Source organism: Pseudorca crassidens, chromosome 6 (assembly GCF_039906515.1).
Source record: "Pseudorca crassidens isolate mPseCra1 chromosome 6, mPseCra1.hap1, whole genome shotgun sequence".
Lineage (NCBI taxonomy): Eukaryota > Metazoa > Chordata > Mammalia > Artiodactyla > Delphinidae > Pseudorca > Pseudorca crassidens.
This window is the reverse complement of record NC_090301.1, coordinates 52,424,457-52,446,317: the sequence shown is the minus strand read 5'-3', so window position 1 is coordinate 52,446,317 and position 21,861 is coordinate 52,424,457. Positions and strand designations below refer to the sequence as shown.

General features: G+C 38.1%; 1 long non-coding RNA gene across 1 annotated transcript in view; it reads left to right on the top strand.

The window, feature by feature from the left end:
- The window catches only part of LOC137226455 (uncharacterized), an 854,565-nt gene that overhangs the window by 654,376 nt on the left and 178,328 nt on the right, over nt 1–21,861 (top strand). Inside the window, exon 6 of the long non-coding RNA XR_010944357.1 lies at nt 8,378–8,446. This is a non-coding gene — a long non-coding RNA (uncharacterized lncRNA). The remainder of the gene's footprint in view (nt 1–8,377; nt 8,447–21,861) is intronic.

Here is a 21,861-nt window from a genome sequence, read left to right as displayed (position 1 = left end):
AAGTGTCTCAATTTAGACCAAAATGTTATGGTCATATAGGGGGATGGAAGGGGAGAAAAGGTAGAATGGACCACTGAGAATGAAGAAATAAGTGTGGGAAGAGCAGAGATAGATGTTTGATTACTTAAACACAGTTTATGTTGTCAATTTAACATTGAAAGCATATTAATATTTTATATTAAACGTTAAATGAAATCAATAAAGCTAAAGGTATGTTTATTAGGTAGCATAACTATACAGAAACAATTTAGAATGACATAAAAATGCAAGAATAGTTTCTTAGTGGGACAAGAAAGAAGAAGAATCGCAAACATGCCAAACTTTTCACAAATTACATTGTTGTATTGTTGATACTATTGGTATTATTCTAAGATAGCTTTGTATGTAGTACAGAATAAAGCAAATGAATAATTGCGCTTATGTCGTTAAGCACCAGGATTTTCAGCACGAGAGAAAAGATGATAGAGCTGTAAGCTTCAGTAAATATTTAATAGCTCTCAGTTTGAATAAAAAGCTCCAGTGTGAACTCAGGATATATGTTATATATATGTATATATGTATATAATGTGTATGTGTATATATATGTATATATATATGTATGTGTATATATGTATATATATTTAAAGGACTTTATTTTTTTTAGAGCAACTCTAGGTTCATAGCAAAATTGAGAGGAAAATACAGAGATTTCCCATATACTCCCTGCCTCCACACATGCACACCGTCCACTATTATCAACATCACTCACCAGAGTGAATGTTGGCTATAATTGATGAACCCGCATTGACAAATCGTAATCACCCAAACCCATAGTTTATACTAGGGTTCACTCTTGGTGTTATCCATTCTGTGAGTTGAGACACATGTATTGTACAATGACATGTTTTTGTCATTATAATATCATATAGAGTATTTTCACTGCTCTAAAAATTCTCTGTTCTCTACCTATACATCCCTCCCAACCCCACACCTGGCAACCACTGATCTTTTTACTGTCTCCATAGCTTTGCTATTTCCAGAATGTCAAATAGCTGGAATTATATGTTATGTAGCCTTCTCATATTGGCTTATTTCACATAGTAATATGTATTTAACATTGCTTCATGTCTTTTAGTGTCTTGTTAGCTCATTTCTTTTAAGCACTGAATAATTTTCTGTTGTTTGGATGTACCACTGTTTATTTACCATCAACCTACTGAAGGGCATCTTGATTGCTTCCAAGTTTTGGCAATTATAAATAAAGAGCTATAAATGTCTGTGTGCAGGTTTTTATGTGGACATAGGTTTTCAGCTTCTTTGGGTAAATACAGGGAGTACCCATTGCTGGATCATATAATAAGGGTATATTTAGTTTTGTAAGAAACTGTCAAACTGTCTTCCACAGTGGCTGTACCATCCTCTATTCCTACCAGCAGTGAATGAGAGTTCCTGTGGCTCCACATCCTTGCCAGCATTTGGTGTTGTCAGTATTCCAGATTTTGGCCATTTTAATAGGTGTGTAGATGCTGTTTCCATCTGTATTTCTTCGGTTAGGTGTCTGTTAAGGTCTCTGGTCCATTTTTTAATCAGGTCTTTTTTTTTTTGAGTCTCAAGAGTTCTTTGCATATTTTGAATAATAGTCCTTTATTCAGATGTACCTTTTGTAAATATTATCTGCCAATCTGTGGTTTGTTTTCTCATTCTCTTGATATTGTCTTTTGCAGAGCAAATAGTTTTGTGAAGTCTAGCTTATCAATTATTTATTTCATGGATTGTGCCTTTAAAGTTGTGCCAGAACCATTTACTGAAAAACTATCTATACTCCATTGTATTGCCTTTGCTCCTTTGTCCAAGATCAGTCGACCATATTTATGTGAGTCTATTTCTGGGCTCTCTATTCTATTCCATTGATCTGTTTATCTATTCTTTTGCCACACTTTCATGATTACTATAGATTTATAGTAAGTCTTGAAAGTGGGTATTATCCATCCCCCCAACTTTGTTCTTCTCTTTCAATATTGTGCTGGCTATTCTGGGTCTTTCACATCTCCATACAAACTTTAGGATCAATATGTTGACACCTACAAATTAACTTACTGAGATTTTGATTTGAATTGTGCTGAATCTATACATCAAGTTGGGAAGAACTGACATCTTGTCAGTATTGAATTTTCCTATCCATGGACATGTAATATTTCTCCATTTTTCTGGTTCTTTGATTTCACTTATCAGTTTTGTGGTTTTCCTCAAATAGATCTTATACATATTTTGTTAGATATATACCAAAGTATTTACTCTTCTTGGGTGCTAATGTAAATGGCATTGTGTTTTTTATTTCCAATTCCACTTGTTCATTGCTGGTATATAAGAAAGTGGTTGATATTTTTATATTAACCTTTTTTTTTTGCGGTATGTGGGCCTCTCACTGTTGTGGTCTCTCCCATTGCGGAGCACAGGCTCCGGACGCGCAGGCTCAGCGGCCGTGGCTCACGGGCCTAGCCACTCCACGGCATGTGGGATCTTCCCGGACCGGGGCACGAACCCGTGTCCCCTGCATCGGCAGGCGGACTCTCAACCACTGCACCACCAGGGAAGCCCTATATTAACCTTTTATCCTGCAATCTTGCTCTATTTGCTTATTAGTTCTAGAAGTTTTTCGTTGATTCTTTCAGATTTTCTACATAAATGATTATGTCATCAGTGAACAATGACAAGTTATATGTCTTCCTTCCCAATCTGTATACCTTTTCTTACTTATTACATTAACTAGAACCTCCAATACATTGTTGAGAAGGAGTAATGAGAGGGGACATCCTTGCCTTGTACATAATCTAGTGGGATAGCTTCTAGTCTCTCATTATTAAGTATAATGTTAGATACGGGGTTTTTGAAGATAGTCTGGAGTTGAGAAAGTTTTCCTTGATTTCTAAATTATCATTAATGGATATTGGATTTTGTCTAGTGCTTTTTCTTCATCTATTGGTATGATTATGTGATTTTTCTTTTTCGTCTGTTGATGTGATGGGTTACATTAGTTGATTTTCAAATGTTGAACCAGCCTTGCACATCTGGGGTAAATCCCACTTGGTCATGGTGTATAATTATTCTTATGCTTTGGGGGATTCCATTTGCTAATATTTCTTTGAGGATTTTAGCATCTCTGTTCATAGGAGGTGATAGCCTGTCATTTTGCTTTATTGTAATGTCTTTGTCTGGTTTTGGTATCAGGGTAATTTTGGTCTCATGAATTAGGAAGTATTCTTTCTGCTTCTATCTTCTGAAAAAGATTGTAGAGAACTGGCATAATTTCTTCCGTAAATGTTTGGTGAAATTTAACAGAAACCCATCTGGGCCTAGTGCTTTCTTTTTTGGAAGATTATTAATTAATGATTCTATTTCGTTAATAGATATAGGCTTGTTCAGATGGTCTATTTCTTCTTTTGAGAGTTTTGGCAAATGGTGTCTTTCAAGGAATTGGTCCATTTCACCTAGGTTATTAAATTTGTGGACATAGAGTTGTTCAGAGTATTCCCTTATTATCCTCTTAACATCCATGGGATCTGTAGTGATGTCCACACTTTCATTTCTGATATTAGTAATTTGTGTCCTCTCCCTTTTTTCTTAGTCTGGCTGGAGATTTATCAATTTTTAAATTTTTTTCAAAGAACTATATTTTGTTTTTCTTGATTTTTCTCTATTGATTTAGTTTTCAGTTTTGTTGATTTCCACTCTAATTCTTAGTACTTCTTTTCTTTTGCTTACTTTGGGTTTAAATTTCTCTTATTTTTCTAGTTTCCTGATATGTTATATCTTGAAAACCAACAAAGAAAAACATACTTCCTAATTCTGTACACTGAAAAAACCTAGAGACAATGACCAATTCAGTAGCTCTGAGCATCCCTATTGTCCACATTGTGGTCACTACTATGAATTCTTTCTAAAAGGAGCCAAGGATCCTTGGAGAAATAGATGCCTCCAGGTCCAGGGCAGGAAACGCCAAGGTAGCCTGGACTTCTTGTTATACCAGCAAGTAAAGAAGCTCTCAATGACTGCTAAGTCCAGTAAAAGGATTCAGGGGACAACTTGAATAGTCTCCCACTGGTAAAAGGGGGTGGAGAGGAGGGGATCATACATTTATTCTACCTTTCTTTAACTGTACCTCAGTGTAAGCAGTTACTTTATGTTGGAAAACTTCTCTTTATGGAAGTGTTCTTACTAATAAATAAAGCTTTTAGAGCTAGAATATTACTCTTTTACATTCCTAATTAATCAATCTGGAAAATGATCATCAATAGCTAAGATTATGGGCTTCCCTGGTGGCGCAGTGGTTGAGAGTCCGCCTGCCAATGCAGGGGACACGGGTTTTTGCGCTGGTCCGGCAAGATCCCACATGCCGGGGAGCAGCTAGGCCCGTGAGCCATGGCCGCTGAGCCTGCATGTCTGGAGCCTGTGCTCCGCAACGGGAGAGGCCACAACGGTGAGAGGCCCGTGTACAGCAAAAAAAAAAAAAAAAAAAAAGCTAAGATTGTAAAACAACTTGCAGTCAGATAGTATATAACTCGTGAGGACATACACACCACCACCTCTAAAGTAGTCTGATACTGCATTTTGATCTAACAATCAATACACACAAAATACCTGGGGCATCACAGGAATGCAACCAGCGCAACCCAGGAAGTGGGAAATCTATAAGGAAACCTCCTGTTTTTTTTGAACAAAGAATGTAAGGAAAAAAAGAGGTAAACGCTATAGACCTAAAGAGACTTAAGAAACATGTCAAACAGTTGCAATATATGGACTTATTTGTATCTTGCTTCCAACAAACAAAATATGTAAAGCAAAAAAATGTAGTCACTTATAAGGTGATAACCAGAGAAATGTGAATACTAGCTGAATATTTATTTATTGATCTATTATTCATCTTTTTATTTGTGGTAATGATATTTTGGTTACTTTTTTTTTTAAGAGCCCTTCACATTTTCCATTGACAAAAAAAAAAAAAAAAAAGCAAGTATTCTAAATAACCTCCCTTCTGTAGCAATCTAATGATATGGCTGCTTTTCTTAAATTTATATGTAAGGACACAGCTTTTGGAACCCTTTTTCCAACTAGCACCATCAATTTAAGCACTCAGCACAATCTGATCTTCATAATACACTTCACAGTTATAGCATATAATTATGGTTAATGTACTTTGCAAACAAGCAAACAGAAACCTCAAATACTCTATTGGTTATTCCTACAGATCAAAGTAAACAATTTTGGGCTTCCCTGGTGGCGCAGTGGTTGAGAGCCCGCGTGCCAATGCAGGGGACACGGGTTCGTGCCCCAGTCCGGGAAGATCCCACATGCCACAGAGCGGCTGGGCCCGTGAGCCATGGCCGCTGAGCCTGCGCGTCCGGAGCCTATGCTCCGCAACGGGAGAGACCATAACAGTGAGAGGCCCGCGTACCGCAAAATAAATAAATAAATAAAAATAAATAAACAATTTTTTTCTTCTATGGAGCACATGCCTCTTGGCCTTGCCACATTTTCTCCTGTAGTATCGCATCTCGACAGTCAGACCCAGAAGGACTGATGCCAAAAACCAAAGCTTTTAACTCTAGGAAGACTGAGCACAGAATGGTTGTGGTGTTCCCTTGCAAATAACGACCAGAGCAAACTCCAGAATATCTGAGAGTAGTAGGTCCAGATTGCCATTGGGATATAGGAAAATCAGTTTACATACCAGAATGGGGTGGTTACAAAGAGGAGGAAAGTTGGAACAGGTGCTGAGAAGCTAAGTTTAGCTGAGTAATAAGAATGGAATCCAGGTTAAAGATAGAGTCAGGAGAACAGATGGAACAAAAGTTGAGCGGTAAGCAGTGGTGAATAACCAGGCAGGAACAGTATCACAACCAGAACCAAGAAAAATACAGAAATCAATTCTCTGAAGAAGCAACAGACATCAGAATCTCACAGGCTTGTTGTGAATAAAACTTCCCTGGAGGCACAGGGTAATTTTTGAAGAACATTGGCCAGAGGCTTTTCTTCAAAATTTCACTTGCCTTAAGAGAACTGTGGTTCTGGGTGGCTAGGAAACTGTACACTGTTCACTACCACAATTATACATTATTCATTGTACATATTAACTGTAAAAAAAATGTAATGACACGATATCATAGAGTTTAGGTTAAGGATTAAATAAAATTAACTTTTTAAAGCACTTAGCACAGTGCTCCTTTAAAGGTTAGCTTCAAAACAATAACAACTAATGTTGAAGGGAGACTCTGTTTGTAAATTATATCTTATTAAAGGAGGTCACTAAATCCTGTCACTTCTACTCCTTTAAGGTCTTTAAAGTTATTCCTCCTTAACATCTCTGCTAACATGACCTTAGTTTAAGGCAGTGGCTCTCAAAGTATAATCCAGGGATCCTTGAGAGTCCCCAAGACTCTTTCAAGGGGTCCATGCAGTCAAAATAATTTCATTATAATATTAAGATATCATTTACCTGTCTCACTGTTTCCCAAATATTTAGCAGAATTTTCTGGAAGCTACATGACATGTAATGACATCTTTGATGACTAAAATATGTGTTTGCTCCTGTACTTTAAAATTTCCTCACTTTTTGTTTCTAATATGGTAAAGATCAATAGATAGAACCTATATAACCATAAGTTCTTTGAGGTCCTCTAGGATTTTTAAGAGTATAAAATGGTCCTAAAACCAAAAAGATTGAGAACTGCTGCTTTAAACCATCATTTGTTGCTTTAACTTTTACAACTGTTTTCTTTTTCTAATTTCTCCAAAGTGCCCTTTTTCTAATTTCTCCAAAGTGCTTATTCAAAAATGCAAATCTGATCATAATCCATCTCTGCTTAAAATTTTTATATCTCGGGCTTCCCTGGTGACGCAGTGGTTGGGAGTCCGCTTGCCGATGCGGGGGACACGGGTTCGTGGCCCGGTCCGGGAGGATCCCACATGCCGTGGAGTGGCTGGGCCCGTGAGCCGTGGCCACTCAGCCTGCGCGTCCGGAGTCTGTGCTCCACAATGGGATAGGCCACAGCGGTGAGAGACCCGTGTACCGCAAAAAAATTAAAAAATAATTTTTTTATATCTCTTATAACCTAGAAGATGGAGAAATAGCAAAGCACAGTGGAACAAACAAGTGAGCCTTTGGTTTCACCTAGGGCTTAATTCAAATTCCATGTGTGTCCAGACTCTACTAATTGTCCTCCAGTAACCATTTATCTTTCTTCATCTTTGTAATAAAACTCCTGAGTTTTAGCTTAGCACATGGTATTACCACTAGAAATTACTCCCTTGAGGATGAGTATGGCTGTATGGTGTTGGGCATTGGGAGATGAGCAGAAGTGATATATATGCAACTTCTGGGTCAAGTTGTCCAAAAGAATAAGCTGGTTGCCTCCCATTTCTTTCCTCTTTCCTGCAAGCTTCAAAGGGAACTAGAGAATGCTGAGACAGCTTCAGTCATGTGGACCACGATCATACCTGTCTACTTCAGATTATCTGCCTAAGACCGTATTGTTTCATGGAAAAAATTAGCCTTTCTCTTGAGTCAGTTTTGACCAAGCAGGCAAAGATTTGCGTTTAACCTCAACCAAGTGCCTGCATGACCTGAATCCCTTAGGTAAATTTGTATAAAGGGCTCTTTCTAGCTATTTCAAGTTCCTACTCTGGGTTCCCATTAACCTGGGTCTGCTCCAAACAACCTTTTTTTTTTTTTTCATTTATTCTTTCATTTAATATGAATGAAGTATGCTAGGCACTGTGCACAATAGTATAGCAATATTTAGTCACTATTCAATACATCCATCAACACCATGGGATTCAAAAGGAAAAAACAAAACAAAAACCAGAAAAAAACCCATGTCCTGATAGACAAGCAGAGCAAAATGACGGTTGCTGAGGTCCCGCTACTTGTAGACAGACCCAGAAACCATGTGATGCTCAATAAGTGACAGGGTTCCAGATTTATTAGAGAAGGCACTAAAGAAAAAAGTGGGACACTAGTCCCTGGCTCAGAATGTGAAGTGCAGAGTGGGATCTGTGCAGAGGGGTACCTGTGTGTGACTGGAAAGTAACAGAAACACATCTTTTGTCAAGCCTGGGCTATTCTAGAATCCAGGTGAGACTGAACATGAAAGTAGGGGATGAATGATCCAAGCTCATCAAGAGCTGGGGAAGCCAAATAAGGAGAAGTGCTTCTGCATTAACAGGGGATATGTGTAGAATGTTGGAATTATACCTTTCATAGACATACTTCTCCATGTGGAAAAGGCACATACTTTCCCGGCCCATTTTTTGTTTAAAATGGGAATGTGACCCATTTGGGTGATTGATAGTGTTTTTACATTTTTACTAAAATTAGTTTCAAATTTTATATTGTTTTTAGGTTGAGCCATATGAAATTGCTGCTTTGTGGATCAAACACAGAGATAAAGATTCATACAACCGTGACAAGGTAGGAGTGAAGGCCAGGAAGGCCTCTTTTGAGAAATCTGAATATGCAAAATTGTAAATAAGTCAACACCAAAGATCTTCGATACCTGCAGCATCGAAGGGGCTGACACTCAGGAGGATATCAAAATGCCAAAGGTAAAACTTTACCTCTACCATCTACCTAAGGTCTGTCTAAAGCTAAAGCATTAATGGCTTTTCATCTCCTTACAAATCTAATGCAAGTGCCTTTCATTGATAGTTTCTAACTAGAATCCTGCTGGTAAGGGAATCTGTAAAACAGTTTCTAGATGTTACTCCCTGCGGTACAGTGGGGAACCTAGAAGAACTTTAACCTATGTTAATGTAATTTTTTATTAACTAGACTATGGGTAGATTTCCTGGAGTAGAATATATAAGAGTTCATAGCAGAAAGAAAAGGTAAGGGAGGTGTGTGTCAACTCAGACTCTTTGTGTTTCCCTTTGTTCCTTCTTCCTTTCCAGCTCCCCCTCTGCTGTGGATGAATGGAGATAAATGCTAACACTCATACCCCAGATGTGTGTGTGTGTGTGTGCATGTGTGTGTACTTCCTTTGGATCTACAAAAGAAAGATTTAGAGTTATTTTTCTGTTAGTTTCTGCACCTTCCTTCATTCAAGGAATAAAGGTCACATCTATAATTTTTAAATTGTGGGAATTGGAATTGTTTCCAAATATATAACATATTAACCAGGAAAGAGAGATATCTGGGGTTCTATGCTGTAACATTAAATACATATTTTATTCATTAATGTCCATTTAAAATAGAAACTGATGTGTTATCGTTAATGAAAATGTAATTTTTCATTTGGTAAAGACGTCCCCAGACTCACCGTTTCAGCTTTTCAGATTGACTATTTAAGAAACCCGTGGCAGATGTAAGCCATGGGGCTTTCACTGTAATTACATCTGATTCTTGTATATTATATTAATGCTGGACTATTAGTATCATAATGGCCACCGATGTACTTTTCATTTGTATTTTCACAATAGTATCTATCTATGGAAAGCAGCTAATTTGTCATAATGGAAAGTTGGTGTTTTTAAGGTGCATTTTAAAAGGGTAATTCCTTATGACTTTACCATAATAGTTCATGTTGGGAAATTGTATTATTTTTTTCAATATGTCAGTGTTAATCCATTTTGCAATCTCTTTAAGCCTGGTTTGGTGCTCAGTCGTTAAAGCTGTAATTGTCAAATGTCTTACACATTGTCATACATATAAAGACATTGAGGGGAATTATCTGTGAGAATGGCATTTCTTGGAATTATAGAATTGTTTATATTGACATTTGAAATAATTTTCAAGATTCAAAAAAAAATGAGTAAAATTACTTAGGGGAAATAACAATGCCTCTCTCTCTTCATATTACTTTCTTTTACTTTATACCTAGATCTAAATATTCAGGCCCATTGTAGAAAGTATATTTTAAAATGAAAACACAATCCACATGTAATTCTACTACCTAAAAACACCACCATTTAAAAAATATAGCCTTTCTTTTCTTTTTTTTAATCTGTGTGTGGAAGTAGGTATGTGTGTTGGGGTGTGCACACGTGAATATGGATGTTTGTGTTTTCTGTAAGAATTCAAATTAGGAACATAATATCTTTTATTTACCATTTAAATGTAAGAGAATTCATCATTTAGTGTTGGAAGGTAAAATCTGAGGGCAGATTGATTTTCACTGCTTTGTAGATAACCTAAAAGTTTTATAAGATCTAGGATTTTGTTGATATGAGTAGATTATATTTAATAGATTTTCAATGTTAAGCCAGCCTTGCATCCTACTTGGTCGTGGGGTGTAATACTTTTTAGATAATTCTGAATTCTATTTGCTAATATTTTGTTAAGGATTTTTGTCTCTAAGGGACATTGGTCTATAGTTTTGCTTTGTTTTGTTTTGTATGGTCTTCCACTGATTTGGTATGAGGTTAATTAACACTGGCCTCGTAAAACAAGTTGGGAAGTGTTCCCTACTCTTCCGTATTCTGAAAGAGGTTGTGTAGAATTTATGTTAAGTCTTCTTTAAGTATCTGATAGAATTCTCCAGTGAAGCCGTCTTGTCCTGAAGATGTCTTCTTTAGGAGCTCTTAAATTATGAATTCAATCTCTTGAATGGTTATATGGCTATTCAGATTATTTTGTATTAGTTGAATTTTGGCAGTTTGTGGTTTTCAAGGAAGTGGTCCATTTCTTCTGCGTTGTTTAATAAGCAAGCATAAAATTGTTCATGGTATTTCCTTATTATCTTTTTATTGGCTGCAGAAATCTGTAGTGATTCTTTTTAAACAGGTAAACTTTGCAAAAGTTAAATGCACAGATCTGGGCAGCACATTTTGATGAGTTTTGACAAATATATACACCCATCTAACCATTGCCCAAATGAAAATGAAGAATATTTTCCCTCACTCTTGAAAGTTCACTTGACTTCCTTGTCAGTCAGAAAGCAGGGCACCTTCGGAATGCATTGTGAAGGTTTCTATCATGCTAGAACAGGGTTGGCAAACCACAACTCAGACCCGTTAAATCTGGCCTACCACTTGTTTGTGTACATAAGGTTTTAATGGAACAGAGCCACACCCATTTTTAATGTGCTGCTGCTTTCCCATCACAAGGGCAAGGTTGAGTACTTGAGACTGAGATATTATGGCCCACACTGGGGAAGCCAGTCTATTCTGGATTTTTCAGTGTTCCTGCAGAGACCCAGCCACCTGAGCTGTAAAAATTGACACGTCATAAGATAGAGAATGCTTCCATTTGTCTCCTGGAAACATTTGTACTTCACATTTGAAGGGCATGAATTTACATTTCAAAGGGGGATGAAACTGGGAACCATTTGTTTTCATTTCAAAGGAATGTAAAATAGGGGCCTTCTTTTTCTTCCCCAGTGAAGATTTATTTACATTTAGAGAGATAAGATACAGGTCCTTTTCTCAGGAGAAGTGAAGGGCAACTGAATAGCAGTTCCCATATAAACTCCCAGATTCATAATTCTGGGGTCCCTCTCCTGTGGTACAAAACTTCCTTTTCGTACTGCAGGCCTGCACTTCTGGCTTTTATCCCATTGCCCTGAAGGGAGAGAACACGGAGTAGGGAACCTATGCAATGACTGCTGTAAGCAATAATAGTCTGCCTTTATTCAGAAACTTATTGTTTGCTTTCAGGACAAAACAAATGAATATAGATACTAAAAATTTATCTCCACAAAAGCTGAAATATTTATTATCTGGCCCTTTACAGAAAAAGTTTGCCAGTCCTTGCCCTAGAGTGGTATTACTGTTCTTGAATTGAAATACAGGGAATCATAAGTTTATACTCCGTCTGGTTTCTTTTGTTCAACATAATGTTTTAGAGATATATCCATATTGTTGTGTATATCAATAGTTCTTTCAATTACTAAGTAAATCCCATTATGTGACTATTCTACACTTTGGTTATTCATTTTCTGTTGACGAACATTTGACCTGTTTTCAGTTTTTGGTTATTAGGGACAAAGTTATTATGAACATTCTTGTACAGTTCTTTGTAGACCTGTGCTTTTCCTTTTTTGGAGTATAACTTCTGAGTCATGGCGAAGATATATGTTTAACTGTATTTTAAAAATCTCATTTGCCAAAACTGATTGTATCATTTGTCAGTGTCAATGCATTAGAGTTCTAGTTGATCCAAATCGTTATCAATACTTAATATGATCAGTCTTTTTAATCTAAGCCATTCTATACCCATAGAAGTGGGTATCTTCTTGAAGGTTTAATAACATTTTTCTAAACAGTAATGATGCTGGGCTCGTTTTTATGTGCTTATTAACCAATCATATGCCTTTTGTGAAGTGTGTGTTTATTGTTAGTCCTTTTAAATTCTATTTTTAGCAGTTCACTTTATATTTTGGATGAAAGTCATTTGTCAGATACATGTATTGTGAATATATTCCCCAATCTGTGACTTGCCTTTACATTTTCTGAAGAGTATTTTTGGATGAGAAGATTTTTTAATTTTGATAAAATCCTGTTTATCAATTTATTTTTTTGTGGTTGATGATTTCTGTACCCTAAGAAATTGTTGCCTATTCTATAGTGAGGAAGATATCCTCTTATCTTTTCTTCCAGAAGCTATATCCTTTTAGGTTTTACATTTAGGTCTATGAGCTACTTTGAATTAACTTTTATATATGGTGTTAGGAAAGGTGTCGAGGTTTGGGTTTTGTCTTTTATAGAACATCCAGTTTTTCCAGCAACATTTGTTGAAAATATTTTCCTTTCTTGCTTCATTTCTTTGGTACCTTTATTGAAACTCAGCTTGCCATATGTGGGTGAATCTATTTCTGAACTCTATTCTGTCTGCTGATTTGTATATTTTTATGTTAATACTACACTAATTTAATGTTTGTGGCTTCATTGTTTATCTCAAAATTTAGTTGTCTTCCAACTATTTCTCTTCTTCAAGATTTCCTTTACTATTCTAGTTCTTTTGAATTTCCATATGAATTTTAGAATGAGCTTGTCTTCTGCAAAACAGTCTGCTAGGATTTAGAATGAATAAATGTGGGGATAATTAACATCTAAAAATACAGAGCTTTTTCAATCTATGAATATAATATATCTCTTCACTTATTTAGATCTTCTTTAATTTCTCTAAGTAACATTTAGCAATTTGCAATGTACAAGTCTTATAAACTTTTCATTAAATTTATTCCTAAGAGTTTGATGGAGGTTTTTTTTAATGCTGTTGTTTTTTTTAATCTTAAATCGACCAATGCGAGAAGATAAAATACTATTTATTTTTGTAAATGGACCTTGTCTCATACAACCTTACTAAACTCACTTATTAGTTCTCATAGTTTGCTTATAGATTCATCCAGACTTTCCCTGTACATAATCAAATCTTCTTCCACAAATAAAGACAGTTTTATGTTCCTTTCCAAACAAGACACATATGCAGGCTGGATTCAGCTCACTGCTTACTAATTGACACCCTTAAGAATCTAAACTCTTCAATGTGCAAGTAAAAAAACTGAGGTCCAAGAAATGACATACTTAGTAAGTGCTTAGCTGAGCAAGTACACAGTCCACTGATTCATAGGCCAGGAGTCCCTTTGTGACCAAACTGCCGTCATGTGACTATAGGATAGCTCTCAGAGTAAATGTCCCACTTCTATGCCTGACAAGTTAAGTTTAGCTACCTTTCCAAAGCAGGTCCAATCCTAGGATGGTCCTCTGCGGTGTCCTTCTGTATAGGCAAGTTGTAAAAAGGATGCATTTTTGAAATACTTATGTAAATATTTTTTATTCTTGGAATTAAGAGAAAATCCTGGTATATCTGTAGATGTGAGTCTCCTGATTTTGGATCACACTAGCATATAGCTTTCCATCCACATCCGTAAAGTTTACTTTAGCCCAAGAACTTTTCTTTGCTTGATTTTAATTTTCCTTCAGTGTTCCTCCAATTATTGGATTTCAGTTCTTACTAGCTACATCTGTTCATTCATTCAAAAATTATTCAGTCTATATATTCCTATCACTGTAGTAGGTCCTGGATTATGAAGTGTCAGCAAAAACAGGTCCATTTCCTACTCTTATGGTACTTAAAGTTGAGTGAGGAGACTGTTATTCAGTTTTGTACATGGTTCAAATTCTCAATTCATGGGCTTCCCCGGTGGTGCAGTGGTTGAGAGTCCGCTTGCCGATGCAAGGGACACGGGTTCGTGACCCGGTCCGGGAAGATCCCACATGCCACGGAGCGACTGGGCCCGTGAGCCACGGCCACTGAGCCTGCGCGTCCGGAGCCTGTGCTCCGCAACGGGAGAGGCCACAACAGTGAGAGGCCCGCGTACCGCAAAAAAAAAAAAAAAAAATTCTCAATTCATAAGCTATAGGTCAGAGAATAAGGAATAAATAAAATGCCAGCCCCCTGCCACTTTTTTTCCAAGCAGGTGACTCTGCTGGGTCACACAAGGCAGATAGAGGCTAGCCATTAATCTCATGCCTAGTGGATCTTATCCCCAAGTTCCATTAACAGCATGTCAGACAGCTGTGGTTTTTAGTATTATTGAGTTTCCATCTCTTTTTAATGGGAAATCAGAAGATGTGTCAAAACCTGTAAGAGGGACATTGTTTTAAGACAGAATTTCAAATGACTTTTTAATATAATCAATTCATTTTCCTAAATATTGTTCCTAATTTCTAATGCTTTCTGAGATTTTTCATTAGATTTTATTTTAACTTGCCTGGAAATAAGCATTTTATTGTTCAAACGAGTTATCCTTTCTGAACAATTAGGGAATGCATTGTTTTAAAAATATAATCCACTCTTCTATAACAATGACTATCACTATTTCTAAAATGTATTCCTTGTTTTGAATCAAAACACACACACACACACACACACACACACACACACACACACACACACACGAATGTCTCTTTAGAGGAAAATAGCCCAAAGTAAGACACATTATCTGCGGAAGAGATTAGTTACAAACGTCAGAAGAAAAACTCTTCATACGGTCAGTCAGCATCCGATTTTCTGCTTGTTCTCTTTAGTACCCATTTCCTGTGGATAAGTTTTATACTTATTTTTTTAAATCACAGAATAATTGCTGCTACTCCAGCTGATGTTGAACTCTAGGTGAAAATGTTCTGTGCATCAATTTCAAGTCTTTGCTGGCAGCCTTCTCTTCATTTTGGTACTAAAACGGATATATTATTTGCAGAAGAATTATATGCAGATTACCACATGTAGTGTCATTTATTCATTTTCAAATTACACATTTCTCCATCAGTTCTGGAATCATTTACATTATAAAAGATATGTCCAGGAAGGGATAATTAATTTGCTTTCATTCTAAGCACCAGAATCCTCTGTCCTAATGTTATGTCAGTTCTTTATCCATGTCTGACCTCGACCTCATCAGCAGAGATGATAAGGTCAAGGGAATTTCCTCTGTCAAAGACCTACAGTTCTGGAAGATCAGCTAGATGTGATAGAGCAGTATTTTAAATTTTAGTTAGCAGGAGAAAAACAATGAAGTAGAGAATAGTTTGATGTATGGTTTGATGCTAAAGATCACTGTGTCTGAGAATCTGCTCTCAGTGGAAGAATAGATTTTATATTTCAGCATTTAAAGAAAGAATTTTCAGTTACATGCCTCTCTCCCCACAAAACAAACTCATGGTGTTTTGGGTTTCTCTATTTATTATTCCTTTCTGTTAACTGGCTTCTGATTTGCCTGAAGAAAAGAAGCATAATCTAATGTGCTGTTCCTTACCCATGAGGCTGGATGTTCTTATGTGTTAAGAAAGAATTGATGTCTCAGAATATTCATGTTTTTTTAAATTTTTCCTTGCTGACTTATTTCAGGGATACAGAGTTATATGCTTACACGGCCCAAGCAGGTAGTAAAAAGTCATGACTCTAGCTTGGTATAAAACACTAGAGATTGATGGGCCCTAGAGATCCTAATTTTTAAACATTGTTTTAGCTAAACCAAACATTTTAGGGAGGATGAGGGGGGATATGGAAGTTTCAGCCATGAAGACAATAGTTTCTTGGTCTAATCTAAGAGGCTGGCATTAAATATCTTCTCTCTTTAATTCTGTCAATGGCACTAAGAAGGGAGTAGCACTGTCCCCACTTGATCAATGAACAGAGAGACCAAGGAGGTGTACATGCACTTAAAATATGTGAAAATAAACGTGTTTGTACTTATATAGATGATTATTATATGTAGCTACATGAAAGGTAGATTACATAGCAAAAGTAGCATCAAATCTAGAGACAGTCAAACTGGACTTCAATATCACCTCCGCCACCAATTCATGTACAATATAGCAGAGTCACTTAGCCTCTCTTTGCCTCTTTTCCATCTGTAAAATGAGGATTTGTCATACTTTTAAGAATCAAGAAAAGCAGTATGTATGAAAATACTTGATAAACATAAAAAAGCAGAAGTAAACCCAGGTATGAATTAACCTTCACATAGTATGAACATCCGTGGCTATACAGAGGCAACATGGCAGTGGATGAGGACACGGGTGGCTATAGAACTATGTTAAGCAGAATAAAGATCTCCCAAAGAGGTCCCCATCCTAATCCCAGGGTTTATGAACATGTTAGGGTACATGGCATGGGGGAATTAAGATGCAGATGGAATTAGAGTTGCTTACCAGCAACTCTATGTCCTTCACATAAGGAGATTATACCGGATTGTTCTGTGTAGGCCCCTGGAATCACATGGGTCTTTAAAAGTGGAAGAGAGAGGGCTTCCCTGGTGGTGCAGTGGTTGAGAGTCCGCCTGCCGATGCAGGGGACACGGGTTCGTGCCCTGGTCCGGGAAGATCCCACATGCCGCGGAGCGGCTGGGCCCGTAAGCTGTGGCCGCTGAGCCTGCGCGTCCGGAGCCTGTGCTCTGCAACGGGAGAGGCCACAGCAGTGAGAGGCCCGCGTACCGCAAAAAAAAAAAAAAAAAGTGGAAGAGAGAGACAGAAACCAAGTCAGAGTCAGAGAAGGAGATGTGATGACAGAAGAGGAGAGTGGGATATTGCGATATGAGAAGGACTCAACCTGCCACTGCTGACTCTAATGCCAATGATTGCCAGCAGCCTCTAGAAGCTGAAAATGAGGAGGAATGGATTCTCCCTCCCTTAAAGCCTCCAGAAAGGAATGCAGCCCAGCTGACAACTTGATTTCAGCCCAGTGCAACTCATTTCCAAGCTTTGACCTCCAGAACTGTGACATAATAAATTTACGTTGTTTAAGCCACCAATGTTGTGGTAGTTTGTTACAGCAGCAATAGGAAACTAATACAAGAGCAGAATGACAGAGAGGGCCATGTGATGTTCTCTGCTATGTGATTCCCAGCAATGCACAGGAAAGTCAGAGACTGAGTACAATTGGGCTAAGCCTTTCCCATAGAGTCTGGTGGCTTTCTGGCTACTTTGCTAGGGCTATTTCACCACCGAGACGTGCACTACAGAGATCGGAGAGAATTCTCTGGACGGAAATTCATGAAATGAGAACACTTTTGAGGGTGATAATTATGTCACTCTCTTAATCATGTCGATGGTTCCAGGAATGTATACATTTGTTGAAAGGTATCAGTGGTACACTTTAAATATTTCCCATTTATTGTATATCAGTTATACTTCAATCAAGCTGCTTTTAAAAAATGAAATGTGGACTCTTCTGCTTTTCAAGTGTCTCACGCTGAGCCAAGTGCGGCAGTGGACTGAAAAGCGTCGATGGTGCTGCCCTGTGATACGGGCCATGAATTTTATGTGATTTACAGCTTGCTTCCTAGCATGAGTCCTGAACTGTAACTTCTTGGCAGCTATAAAAATGAGATTTGGGGTTTCACTTGGCACCTTATTATTTATTTATTTTCCCGTTGCGGAGCACAGGCTCCGGACGCGCAGGCTCAGCGGCCATGGCTCACGGGCGCAGCCGCTCTGCGGCATGTGGGATCTTCCCGGACCAGGGCACGAACCCGCGTCCCCTGCATCGGCAGGCGGACTCTCAACCACTGTGCCACCAGGGAAGCCCGCACCTTATTTTCTTAATGTAGCAATAGCTAATTCTTCTTTTCCTTTCATGGCTTTCATGTGGTATAGAGAAGCAGAAAGCATCTGTGTGCCTCCCGCAGATTTTCTATTGTCTTATCCTGTCATGACCAGGAGGGAAAGGCTGCCCTTGTCTCAGGAGGAGTGTGTGGGAAACAAATAAACTGCCAAGTTAATCCAACTTGCTTATTGGATTAACTCCACTCATTGACTGTCAATCCTTCTGGGCTTTACTTCATGTCTAGAATTCACAGTTCAAGATGTAGGACTACCTCGGTGCATGGCGGCGCTACCATATTGGAAGAAACTAACTCCTTATGTTCCCTTTTTCTTCCTCTATCCAGCCCCTGACCTCCCACCTCCAACAACACATCACCAGTGTGTTTATTTTCCAGTTTATTTTCCAGCTTCTAGGTTTCACAGGTGCAAGGGTGAGCTTTGGCTAATCAAGTCACAAAACTTACATATTTATCCACCTGTGTTCACTCCAGGTCTTCTCTATGAACTTGAACAAATCAATTTCTATTCTCTTGTCTGTAAAATGGGAATGATATTTCCTGGCCGCTCCCTCCTTCATATTGATAAATGAGATCAATAATGGAGGCTGGAAATATTCACACAGTTCTGAGTTCCTCAGAGGTGTGGCTAAATAGAAATTATGTGATCCATATAAGTGTTCATTATAGACATGCCTAATGGAAAAAAAAAAGCTAAATGGAGAAAGAGAGTGTTATGGACATTAGGGAGAGTTATTACAAATTCCACAAGTTCTTTTTCTTTGCGGTACGCGGGCCTCTCACTGTTGTGGCCTCCCCGTTGCGGAGCACAGGCTCCGGACGCGCAGGCTCAGCGGCCATGGCTCACGGGCCCAGCCGCCTCGCGGCATGTGGGATCTTCCCGGACTGGGGCACGAACCCGTGTCCCCTGCATCGGCAGGCGGACTCGCAACCACTGCGCCACCAGGGAAGCCCCATAAGTTCCTTTTAAAGCTGCGATTAAGCCTGAGCCTCATTAATGAAAGTGCCTAATCCACTCGATCACACAACCTCTGGGAGAGTCTGATAATAGTAGTGCTTCTTTTGGTTTCTTTGCTTAATCTGGATACCCCCAAATTCATTTAGGATTTTCACAAAAATAGTTTTATGCAGCCCAATGTTTTTCTCTTTTTATTATTATTTTCCCCCTGAATATAAACATTAATTTAAACACTCTTGTATCTGTAATGATGGACTCGCTGTGATATTTCAAAATTATGTTTTGTATTAGTAAGTATATTACAAAATTGTCTTTCTAGTCCCTCTTTAGAGGGAAACAAGGCTATGAGTGAAACCTTCCTTTCTCTCTCTCTGATAGACACAAATGCACAGGCACACGTGCCAACACAGACACAAACACCCCACTCCCAGTGTTAGATGGCTGTATATTGAACTTGAAGAAAACCTCAGCTACCACTCACTCTTTGGAATCTTTTGTGTTTGCTTATGCCTTTAGAATTCAGTGTTGTTTTTTATCTGCTCCCCTTCCAGATAATGAAAGAGATACGTACAACAATCTGTATATTAATGCCATAAATGTCTGCCTCTGGCAAAACCTTAATGTATGAACAAAGAAGGGAATTGTTCACACAGCAAAACATACAATGAGAAATGAATATCAGTGGTGGAAACCTCTCTGTTAGAGGGAATTTCAGATCATTTCAATGTCTACATTTGCAACTCAAGCATATTGACAGAGCAATGCAAATAGATGTATACTAGGGGATGCGGGAAGAAAATTATTTGCACAGATACTGCAAAGATTTTCTAGCTATGTGAGACATGAGAATGTGTTTTTGCCATATTTGGTAAACTGAATGTTATTAAGAGGACAAACCTTATGTAAAAGGGAGATAAGCAGAAACTGATTTGAATATTATTGCAGGGTAAAGTAAACAATCGTGATGTATTCAACCTTTATAAATGTGCAAAACCGGATTAATTTTCCCAATTACAAACTTTAATAATATTGAATTATTTTTAAAACGTAAAATAGGGTAAGCGATTGATGGTAATGATCCACACATGTGTTCTAAAGGATATTAATAAATGTTTGGTCAAACAAAGTAAGGAGGGGATAGGGAAGAGCGGGAAAGTGCTGTGTTAAATAAAGTTAAAGAGGTATCCTTCTTCTAGAATTTTAAAACGCTAATATATATACATTCTGAATCTCTAAATGGAAATAGAATGTGTGATGTTTCCAAACTTTTAGACCTGGAAACTCACAAAGCACTTTGATGGAAGAAGAATTCTGAGGAACACAGAAGTAACTAATTGGATGTCTTCTCAATTGATTTAGACTTAGTGTTAAACTGAACTGCACATTCTATTCTAGACCTTACTACAGTGGCCACTGTTGAAATCTGATTTTCTACACATGAATAAAGGGTTTATAGAAATTCAGATAGAGACATCAATGTTCTGCAGTCTGGTTCCTGAAACCAGGTCTCCATTGCTGAGAGTTATAGAGGTTATGCCAGAGAAATGCTGACCAGATAGTCCCACAGAGGCTAACACCAGGAGGTCTCACAATATATTGATGGAGTCACCATGATACAGGCCCAGAAACTTGACTTTGTCATGACCAATATCATACTATCAATCCCAAAGGTCAGGATCAGATTAGTTCTTAAAAATTCACTTCTTTGTAATGAAAAACAAAATGGTCAGGCATCCATATCCTCTCTCTCGTACCTCTTCCCTTTGGAGTGCAGTCTATCTGGGAAGCCAGATTAAACTCAGAATGCTATTTGGGGAGCATGGATTAGAGCAAAAGGAGCTCGCAATTTGACCTGCATCATTACTGGCAGGAATTCCAGCCTCAGTCAAGGTAGAGTATCACGGGAGCACTGCCAACGACTTCTCCTTCCACACTGTGCTTCAATTTTTTTGTGCGCTAACCACCTCAATTTGACTGATTCCCTGCTTCCTTAGTTATGATAATGCAGTTTAATCTACATCAGCAGGCTTAGCCCTGATGTTAGAGTTAGACTTCGCCTCAAGCTACACCCTAGTAAATGGATTGGAGGAACCTATTATTGCCCACTATAATTTTCCATAATATCATCCTCACAGCCACTTTATTCCCACATTCTGAGACTATCTTGCTATCATATTGTTTTGTTGCTACGGGTAGAACCTGGTAAATACAGACATCCCCATTGCATTATTGCTTGTCTAAAGGTGCTAATTAATCAGACACTGCCACATACACACGTGTGTAGTACAACCAAGCATGTGCCACCCACATCCATTAGGATTTTCTCTAGTCACAGCCAAGAGGAGGGAAGTCCAGAAGTGCTGAGGAGCTAATAACTCTGGGAGCAGCTCACAGCCAATGACAAACAAACTCCAGCTCCCCCATCCCCAGATATGACAACCTCATCCCCCGAAAGTCTCCGGTGGGATTGAGTCACAATTGACCACAGCGGTAACCTGCTTATTAAGCACATCATAGATTGTCTTGCTTTCCCTGTCTCACTTACCCACTTCTGGACTCATGCTTCCTAGGATCACTTCCCAGATAAGCTACCTGCACCTCAAATTCTAGTCTCAGAGTTCCAGCAGAACCCAACTAAGACCATATGTAACTATACAGCTGAATTAGAAATCTCATCTGGACCCAGAAGGGCTTACTTTCTTCCTGGCAGCTCAATTCATTTTAAGTCATTTTAATTACCTATACCCGGACTTATGTAACTCTGTAAAATTTGTACTTGCTTATATGTTATTCACTAATCCATGACATGTAATGACTACTCAACCTTCTTGAAAAAATCATTCCTATATCAAATAAGTCAACATCCTA